At 37.4% G+C, this 11148-nt stretch overlaps 1 long non-coding RNA gene across 1 annotated transcript in view; it reads right to left on the reverse strand.

Moving 5' to 3' along the window:
• Positions 1-2435: 2435 nt before the first annotated feature.
• Positions 2436-11148, reverse strand: part of LOC106148340 — a 39582-nt gene continuing 30869 nt past the window's right edge. The window contains exon 4 of the long non-coding RNA XR_001233687.1: positions 2436-2750. This is a non-coding gene — a long non-coding RNA (uncharacterized LOC106148340). The remainder of the gene's footprint in view (positions 2751-11148) is intronic.

The following is an 11148-nucleotide window of genomic DNA, read 5'->3' on the forward strand; positions in this document are numbered from 1 at the left end:
TGACACAACTAGAAGCAAAGTGAGAGTTAGAAAAAGCAAAAGAGCTGGGGATATAGCTCAGTGACACAGTGCCTGCCGAGCAAGTGCAAGGTCATGAGTTAAAATAAAATAAAAGAGACAAGAGATAGGAAAGTGTCCAATGAAAACTATGATGGTGAGTATGACTGAGTCAGGGAAATGTAAATCCTCCCGAGGAGAACAAACTACTGCCTGTTCCAGGAGAGACTTCCACCCCACCTACTAGCTGTTCGAAACCCTGACTCATTATGGTCATAAATCACGATTCAGATGTATTATTTTCATACAGCAGTAAGAGGATGGCATTCGGCCCCCATGCTTATGATACGTGGGTTACAATCTCGATTCTACAAAACTTTCTGATGAAACTATAAAGTGAGTCACTATATTCCTTTAAATCTGTCAGTGAACCAATCTGCCTTCAGAAAAGCATTGCCCATGAAAAGGGGAAGGCCCTATTATTTCTTGTATAATGCTTTACACACATCTGAAAATGTTGTGTGAGTCCTACCTTCCTTTAGAAAGAACTTCTCCCGTTCTTGCCTGTTTTCTGTCTTGCTTCTTTGCCCTATCTGCTGAGATTTCATTCCTCATTAAGGAGCTTCTCAAATTCTATTTCCTTTTGTATGTACTGTGAGCCCCCATTTGTACATAATCTTTCCTCTGAATTAATATTAGCTCTTTACTTGTAATAATAATACATAGGAAGTAGTCACTATTATAGATATATATTTAATGGATGTTTAAACATATAGGGTAGTAATTTAATTTATCCTAAATTTACAATCAGAAAACATTGCAGTAAGTTTCCAAACCCAGGTGTAACTCCAGAGAACACGGTTCTATTACCACTATGCACTATTAACTTCTAACTTCTTACATTATTCTCATGTCTTGTCCTAGTAGATCATTGGAAACCGAGGGTTAAAACTGAAAGGGACCTTGGACATATAATTTTTTTCATTTTACAGATGATAAAACTGAGGATCTAAGAAAATATTTTATCCAGCTGAAATAGCTGTTAATGAGACCAATTACTAAATATGAAGCATAAGAGACTTTAACTCTTGGTACAGAGTATAAGATTCATAAGGTCAGGAAGTAGTCACTATTATAGATATATATTTAATGGATGTTTAAACATATAGAAATGTAAATGTCCTTTTAACACCAAAACCATTGAAAATACATCTTGCTCATAAACATACACTGAGAGAATCCATGTATGTGTGTGTGTGTGTGTGTGTGTGTGTGTGTGTAGATAATTAGAACACCTAGAAATAGCAGGGCTTCCATATAACTAGAAACTATTAGCTTACATATGTAAGTAAACTAAAGAGCTCAAAATATTAGTTTTGTTTTTCTTCTTTTTTAACCAGAGACCAACTAACTTCACTAAACAGAACTGATTTACAGGATTAAAGCTCACTAAAAGTGATTAAACTCAAAATGGAGCTTCAGACTAAGAACTCTTATGATAGAAAGGTATGAACCATGGGATTTGCCTCCAATTTAATGAAATGTTCCAACAAAAGAACCTAAAGGGCAGTGGGAAAAAGCAGCTTTCCTAGTATCAGTGATGTTACCGGTAGCAGCATTTCCTTGGTGCATCCTTTTCCACATTTCCCTCCACTCCCCTTTTAGAGTTTCCCATCTCTATCAGGATAAAACAGAGTATTTCGCATGGTGTGCACGGTCTTTCCCAGTCTGATCTTTCCCTGTTTCTTGATATTTATCTTTGGCGAGTTCCTAACAGTGTGCCCTGTTTTCTTGCATTCCTACCTATGTGCAATTCCTGTAAGCCAACGACACCTTTCTGGTCTTTGGAAGTCTCACGTGTTTGCCAGGAAGCACCCTTGCACTCTTCTTCCCTTAGCACTTAATTAACACCCTGTTGCATGACATCACAGCTAATTGATTACAAAACCTGATTGCTAAAATCGCCTCAGAGGTTGGACTTTCCAGGCACCATACTTTCTTAAAGTTAGAACACTAGGAGGACTAAAAAAATAGTGGAGCGGTCAGTGCCAGCAACTCTGCTCCTCCAGGGCTAAGTGCCTAGAGTCCGGGAAACAGCAGCTTGGAGGGGAACCGAAGTGAGTGGAGAGCTCACAGGGACCAGGAGGGAACTGTCAGAGGATAAGAAAATAGGATTCCGTGCTACACAACTAGCTCACAGCCAGGGACTGGATACCCTGCTGTGTAGGGGCGGGGTAGCCACAGGCTAGAAGGCAGTGACAATCACTTTTCTGCTCATAGAGACACAAAGACAGGGACTAGGAGAATCTTATGCAGTCAGAGGCAGCAGTGAGATCACGCGCCCAGAGTATCCCGAGTGACCCCCCACAGTCACAGGTCTGTGAGTGCCCGAACAAAGGCGCCCCAGGATAGAGTCACACAGAGCAGAAGTGGCGGGGGTCCTCATTTTATTTAGGAGAGAGGAGCTTCAGCCTCAGAACACTCCGTGGTGGCTTCATCTCCAAATTCGCAGAGCGGAAGGAGGGTAGGGCCGTCCTGTCCCTGTAGACTGCCAGTAGTTAGACAGCAGACTGGGGGGATTCCGCTGAAAGGGAGAGGCCAGATTGCCTAGGCTCCAGGGGCCATCAAAAGCCAGTTTTCTCCCTGCCTAAAAAGCTCACAGTGCCACACGGCTTCCGGATAGCAGACCTCTGTACCCAGCTCAGCTCTGGCTGTGGACTGCCCTGGATCTTCCTGTGCAGACAAAAGCACACCTGAGGAAAGGAGCCATGAGTCAAAAGCAATTGAAAACTTCTTTTTAACATTCTTTATTGCCTGTATTATTCCCTCATTTTTTAAATCCTTATTGTACTTTATAAACTTTAAATTTTTAAAACTTTAAGTTTTTTAAATTTCTTATTTCTTTCTTGGGGTTTTACTCTTTGCTACATTCCTCCTTCGTTACTGCCCATACTTTTACTCTCCACACCTTTATCCCATTAACACAAGTCTCACTGTTCTCTTTTACAAGTGTCTATTTGTGCTTTTTTAATTTTTTATTTTATTTTATTTTATTTTTTTTTTCCCCGAACCAGGAATCAAACTCAAGACCTCACACTTGCCATGCAGGTGCTGTGTGGCTGAGCTAAATCCCCAGCCCTGCTTTTTTATTTTAAAGAGAATAATAATTAAAAAAAAGAACAATACCAAAACACCAACAACACAGACAAAAACAAAGCAAAGCAAAAGCAATAAAAATGATACAGGTTCAGACAAAATGATAGGAATTAACAGTGGTTGTTATATTTCATACTGTTATCTTCAGTGAAGTTGCTCAGATTACCAGTTGTAAGAATGAAAGATTGAATAAACCATTAAAGAGAATAAAAAATAAAAACATTAGAAACATTACAAAGTTTCACTACACAAGATGATAGAACTTCACTAGTGGTTGTTATATTGCATATTGTTGCCTTCAAATTAGTTGTTCAGATTACCACATATAAGCATGCAAATTTGATCAAAAAAATTAAGCAATAACTGTCCCCCCTTTCAATAAACCATTACACATCAGCAGTACAGTTATCCCAGCTATCTTTCTCTCTCTTTCTCTCTCTCTCTTTTCCATTTGTGCTTTGCATATGCTTACTTACCTCTCCTGCCTCAATGCAGGTTTAGAGGGTAGGGGAACTCTCCTCCTGCGCATATATAACCCTCCTACTTTTACTCATAGGTCCTTGCCTGACCTCCTAACCTTGATTTTTTCATTTTTAATTTAACTTTTCTCCACTCTCTGCCCTTTCAATGGACTCCCTTACACTTCTTCTTTACAGTTTACATCAAGCATAGAACCTCCCCCCATTCCCTTTTCTCACTACCAGTCCGATACATAGTCTTCCCTGGTATCCCATTCTAATTATACTACAATATATCCTTAACATTAATAGGACCATTCATCCCTCTCCTGCTTCCTCCTTCCCATACCACAGAGCAGAGGACTTAGAAAGGAGAAAAAAAAGTTTTTTTCTTTGTAGTTCCATTTCTCTTCTCCTCTCCACTTCATCTCTACCCAGACCTCTGTGCCCCTGGGTGGTAGATTCTATAAAAATACTGTTGAATGTTGTTTTTTTACCAGTAGGGGAGACAAAGCTAATGCATTTGTTGTACATTAACTGTGGGTCAGGGCTTTGGTTGTTATAATGCTTACTCTATAACTGTAGATATCTTCTCTAGACTAAAAGGAGACCCAAAACACAGCTTTATGCTATATAAATTTCTCAAGTAACCCTGATAGATTCCACAGCAACGGATTAGCCTGTTACTGCTGCAGTTGAATTGATTCCACAGGAATAACGCAGACTCAGAGGACAATTAAATATCAGTGAACTCATCTGCTGACCCACCACTGCACTCCCCGGGTTCCTAACCCAAGAATTGGAGCTCAGTCAGATTCAGCAAGAATCCTTGCAACCTGGCAGAAATAGGCCCAGAGTCTAAAGTAATTCCAGTTTGCAACGAAGTGACCATAAGAGTAATTGGAGCGTGGTCACTCAGATTGTCTGGCAAAGAAGTGACTTGGGAATCACATATGCAATGGCTCATTGGAATAGCTAATCAGTGCTACTGCTGGACATTTTATTGATTTAAGATTTTGTAAGTTTTTTGAGTTATTTAGTATCTTCTTCTATTGTTTCATGTGTATTTTAGGTTTTTGCTTTGTAGAATTTTGCTCCCATTAGATCAGGTTTAATACACATCTAGGTTCTCTCTTTTACCTAGAAAATAGTCAAAGGGAATGAAGAGTAACTGCAAGGACTATCACATAGAAATGGTGTAAGATTGAAACTGTGGATACTGTTTCAAAGTGTAGCATTCTTATGGCAAAACATAGGAACAGGGATGGAATCACTTAAAGTAAATGACCGAAGTAGCAAATACTAAGATGGAAATACAAAACTGAAAATTTCTCAAGGATTGCCAACATTCTACTAAAAAGTAAAATATAACCACATTTTCTCCCCACTTCTCTAGTCCCCAGCTGGTAATAACCCCCTCAGAAAGGGGAGGAGAAAAAAAGAGGATTCATATAATTGAAATAAAAGATATATACATATAAATAAATAAATACAAGTAGGAGTGTAGGGAAACAAGGAAATAGAAGATCTCTGACCCTCCCCAACTCTCCCAAGGCAGAGTAAGAGGAGCTAAAGGGAGATAAAAACAAGTACCAGACAGCAGAAATCTATGGAAAGTTATTAGAAGGGATGAAGAAAATAGAGGAAAGAATCCAAGGAAGGAATGAGCCAAAAGTTTACAGCGATGACACTCAATATGCCCACAGGAAATTTCAAGGAAGTAGGTATAAAAACTTGAAGAGCTAACCAAGATAGTTCAAAACTTGAATGACAGATTCAACAAGAATATGGCATCTCTGAAAGATGTCAGACAGAAATACCTGAAACAAAAAGCTGTACAGAATTCATACATTCCAGAAATCACCAATGTGAAAACAAAATATCTGATATTGAGGAAAAAATAGTGGATTAGGATAAAAAGCTCAAAGAAGCCAAGAAGAAAATAAGAGCACCAGAGAAGACTGTGCAGCAGCAACTAGACGACAATGAAAAGACTCATCTAAGGCGAATCAGAGTTAGAGAAAAGCTTGACAGCTGAACAGATGGATCCACTAACATGCCTACTGAAACTATTGATGGAAGTTTCCTAAATAGAAGAGAAGTCTTTAAAGTACAAGTAAGTGATGTTTATAGAATACCAAACAATTACAATGAAATAAGGAATTCACGGCCTGGGGATTTAGCTCAGTGGCACAGCACCTGCCTGGCAAGTGCAAGGTCACGGGTTCAATTCCCAGTACTGGAGAAAAACCAAAGGAATTCACTAAGGCATATAGTCATTAAATTGGTAGATGTCCAGCAAAAAATAAAAAAATAAGAATTTTAAAGACAGCCCAAGACAAACAAACAAAAAAAATCACATATAGAGGTAAACCAATTAGAATTACAGCAGACTTCTCAACATAAATCCTGAAGGTGAGAAGAGCTCAGAGTGAAGTATCTCATGCTATAAGAGCAAATAATTTCCAACCCAGATTAATTTACCCAGCAAAGCTATCCTTCAAAATAGATGGAGAAATAAGGTATTTTCACAAAAAAGACCAGGTCAGAAGATATATGAGCTCTAGAGAAAATACTCAAGAATATTCTTGACAAAAATATATGGTAGATCACACCTGAAAACACAAAGGAAACTAGTGGGGTCAGTGGAGAAAAAAAATGAAAAAAATCAAAAAGGTAAAACAAACAAACTAACAGATAAAGAAAACAATGATAGTAAATAACCAGCACATCTCAGTAATACCTATCAGTGTTAATCACCTCAACTCTCCAATCAAAAGACACAGATTCACAGACTGGATCAAACAAAAGAATCCAACAATCTGTGGCATTCAAGAAACCCATTTAATCCAAAAAGATATTCATAGATTTAAAATTAAAGAATATTTAAAATTAAAGATATTCATAGATTTAAAATTAAAGAAAACAACATTTCATGCACCAGGACCATGAAAACAAGCAGAGATAGCAATTCTAATATCCAATACAGTAAATTTCATTTTAAAACAGATTAGAACTTGGCTATTTTCATCCACCAAGGAGCTCGGGGCCTTTCACTAGTACTAGTTAAAGGAACAATACAACAAGAAGAGATAACACTGATAAACATATATGCACCAAACACTAGGGTAGCTATTTTCACCATACAAAAACTGCTGAAATTAAAATATCAACTACTCAGCCATAAAGAAAGATAAACGAGATATTTATAGGTAAATGGATACAACTTGAGACTATACTCATATGTGAAACAAATCAGTCTCACATGTGTAAACATCACATTATTTCCTTAGTGTGAGAAACTAAAAGAGTAAATAAGGCCCACAATATACTGTAAATATTGTGAAATAGGAAGAAACTATTCAAAAGGAAAGAGGAATTAGGGTAGGGGAAGGGGGAAAAGAAGGAAGGAAAAGGAAAAATCATATAAGTTAGCTATAATGCTATTTTCACTTAGTTCTTTGAAAAGAAAGGTTTGTGCTAATATCATTTGGAGAAATTTTTATGCCCATATCTTGCACTCTGAGTACTTTGAAGATAACAATATGCAATATATTAACTATTTTTATTTTCCTGGTATTTTGTTACAAACTTTTATTTTATTTTTTCTATTAAAAGATCAAATAAATATCAATACAATCATAGTAGAGGACTTTAGCATCCCATTTTCCCAAAGAGATAGATAAACTAAACAGAAAGCCAATAAAGAAATTTCAGAGCTGAACTACACCTTTGTACATATGTTTTAACAGATATGTACAGAACTTTCCACCCCTTTATAACAGAGCATATTCTTTTCAGCATTACATGGCACTTTTTTCCAAAATACATCACATACTAGTCCACAAAGCCTACTTAGGTAAATATAAAAGAACTAAAATTACCCCATGCATAATATTTAACCACTGTGCAGTCAAAATGGAAACCAACAACAGAAGAAAATTTGGAAAAGGCAAAAGGCTCCTAGTAAATTAACAACATATTCCTAAGCAATCAATGGGTCTCTCAAGAAATCAAAGGAGAAATTAAAAAAAAGTTTTGAAAGTTAATGATGAGGGCTGTATAACTCAATAAAAACTTTGGGCTACTTTGAAAACAGTTCTAAGAGAAAATTCATTGTAATCCATATCTACATTTAACAGAGCCATCCCAAATTAACAACCTTATGAGAAATCTTAAGATACTTGAAAAACAACAACAAACCAGGTCCAAACCAAAACTAAGGAGGGAAATTATGAAGATGAGAATGGAAATTAATGAAATTGAGATTAAAAATACTATAAAACAAGTCAGTGAAGCAAAGACCTGTTTCTTCCAAAGAATAAGTAAAATAAGCCCTTAGCAAAACTCAACAAGAGAGAGAAAAGACTCATGAGGATACAATTAGAAATGACAAAGTGAAATCACAACAGACAATATCAAAATCCAGAAGATAGTAACAAAATTATATTCCAACAAATTAAAAATTATATTAGAACAATTATAACTAAATTATATTCCAACAAATTAGAAATTATATTAGAACAAATTAATAAATATTGAAGAAATGGGCAGATTTCTTTTTTTTTTTTTTTAATGGGCAGATTTCTAGACACACACAAACTACCCAAACTAACCCAAGTACACATAAATACACTTAACAACCCAATCACAAGCATGGTCAGTAATAAAGAATCTACCAAAGAAAACAAGCCCAGTACCTGATGAATCCAAGGCTGAATTCTATAAAACCTTTAAGGATGTTATATTACAAACACTCTTCAAGATGTTCAAAGAAATTGAAAGTGAAGAAGTGTTCTCAAATTCATTCATGGAAGCCAGTATTACCCTGATCCCAAATAAAGATAAAGACCTAATTGAGAAAGAGAACTATAGGCCAAATCTCCATAATAAACATAGATGAAAAAGTACTCAACAAGATATTAGCAAATAAGATGCAGCATATTATCACAAAGCTGATACACTGTGATTGTACTAGATTGACAATTGGTAGTCAATTTATAACACCCGGTTGAACTAAGTGTGAAGCTGGGTGTGGGAAACCCACCTGGGGATTGCTGCCAGCAGCATAAGAAACAGAACTGGAGAAGAAGAAGTTAGGCTGTTGGGAGCTAAGAGAGGCTGTTGGAAGCTGGTAGAAGCTGTAAGGAGCTGTTGAATGTTTTGGAGAAGCTCGTTATGCTGGCTTTCCTGATGAACGTGGCTATTTTCATCCTCCAAGGAGCTCGGGACCTTGTTGGCACTGAGAATAGCTTCAGTTCACGTTAGGGAAGCTCTGGTCCTCATTCTGAGCATTGCTTCCTGGCTCTGGAGGGGAAGAAGGTGCGCAGCTCAGTCTCCTGAAGAAGCTTGCTGCATTGTCTTTCCTGATGGGAACTCAGCTGTCTTCATCATTGGAAGAGCTGAGGACCTCACTGTTGCTGAGACTGGCTGTGGTACCTTCCAGGGGAGCTTTGGTTCTTACTTTGAGCATCGCTTCCTGGCTCCAGTGTAGATCCCTCAACCTGCTAGCACAGATCCTTCACCCCGCTCACACAGACTGCCTGGATTCCACCACTGATCTTTGGGCTTTTGTGGGTGTATAGCCCCTTTCTGTCTGGGGTGACAGGTTCTGAGAATGAGGCGCCCCTGGCTGAAAAGAAAAACAAGAGAGAGAGACAGTTGTAGGGTCAGGGGGCTGCAGCCTCTTGGACTGAAGACTGGATTACCATCCTCCTTAGCCTTTTATTGGGATACAAACAAAAAGGAGCAACAGGGCAAAAGGGAGGAATAATTAACAGGATTAGTAAAGACAGTACAACTTAATTATCACAAGAATGAGATGACTTAGTTAGCCATGTTATCATTCCTTTGGGCATATCTCAGCAAAGCATATAGTGTTGTCCCCTGGCTTTCCACAGGGACACAGGTCCTATTATCATTTCCTTTTACACTAATGCTTTTGTTAGACTTCCTCCAGAATCAGTCAAGCATATGGCTTTGTCAGGCCTGAAGTCCCAAATAGGTAATACATTGAAAGATGAACTAAAGAATGTCCTGCTCCACAGGCCTTCCCAGCACAGATCTGTGAAACATACCTGCATGAGATACTGTTATGGGCTCTGGGCCTCCCATTGGATTCATGGGAGGCATTGTTATGAGCTCTAGGTCTTTAGCTGAACTCATGCAGGACATTTCCATGGGATCCAGGCCCTCAGCTAGTTTTCTTGGTCTTAGTGTGTAGACAGATTTCCTGTACTCTTTTGTATATCATTCTTTGGGTGACTATTATGAATAATCTTGTAAAATGTGTGTCCTATATTACATTGTTCCCCTTTCAAAATAAGCCTCAAACCAACATAATGATCAAGTAAGTTTCATCCTAGAGATTCAAGAATTGCTGAACATACATAAGATTATAAATATAATACATCACATCAACAAGAGAATGGGTAAAAACCACATGATCATATCAATAGATGCAGAAAAGCCTGTTGACAAAATCCAAAACCCCTTCATGGTAAAAACCCTGAAGAAAACAGACATAGAAGGACCATACCTGAATATGATAAAGGCTATGACAAATAGCCAGCATCTTACTGAATGGGGAAAACTAAAGGCATTCTCCTAAAATCAGGAGTAAGACAAGGATGTCCACTATCACTTCTGCTGTTCAATATAGTACTTGAAACATTAGCTAGAGCAATTAGGCAAGAGGAAGAAATAAAAAGGATATATACAGAAAGGAAGAACTCAAATTATTACTATTTGCAGATGACATGATACCTTACATGAAAGACCCAAAGAACTCCACCGAAAGACTCTTTCAATTGATAACTAATTTCAACAAAGTAGCAGGATACAAGATCAACACAAAAATCATTAGCATTTGTGCATACCAAAAATGAACTGGTTGTGAAGGAAATTATGAAAACAATACCATTCACAGTTGCTCCAAAAAAAATAAATTATTGAGGAATTAACCTAACTGAACAAGTGAAAGACATCTACAAAGAAAACTACAGTACTCCGAATAAGGAGATGCAAGAGGACTTCAGAAAATGGAAAGATGACCCTTCCTCTGGTTAACCAGAACAAATATTATCAAAGTGGCCATACTTCCAAAATTGGTATATAGATTCAATACATGCTCAATCAAAATACCAACAGCATACTTTACAGATCTAGAGAAAACAATCCTAAAATGTATATGGAACCAGAAGAAACACCAGATAATTCTGGGAAATAAGTAAAAAGAATTCTGGGAAATAAGAGCAAAACAGGTGACACAGCAACACCAGACTTCAAATTATACTACAAAGCAATAACAGTGAACACAGCATGGTACTGGAATAAAAACTGACACTTGGACCAGTGGATCAGAACTGAGGATACAGAAACCTCCCCAGACATATTTAACTACTTGGTCTTTGACAAAGGATCCAAAAACATATATTGGAGGAAAACTGGTTACCTGTTTGTAGAAGAATGAAACTAGACTCATCTCTCACCATATACTCAGTTAAAATAAAACTATAACAAAGATCTAAACATTGAA

This window comes from Chinchilla lanigera, unplaced genomic scaffold (assembly GCF_000276665.1).
Source record: "Chinchilla lanigera isolate Chin_1 unplaced genomic scaffold, ChiLan1.0 scaffold00019, whole genome shotgun sequence".
Classification (NCBI taxonomy): Eukaryota; Metazoa; Chordata; class Mammalia; order Rodentia; family Chinchillidae; genus Chinchilla; species Chinchilla lanigera.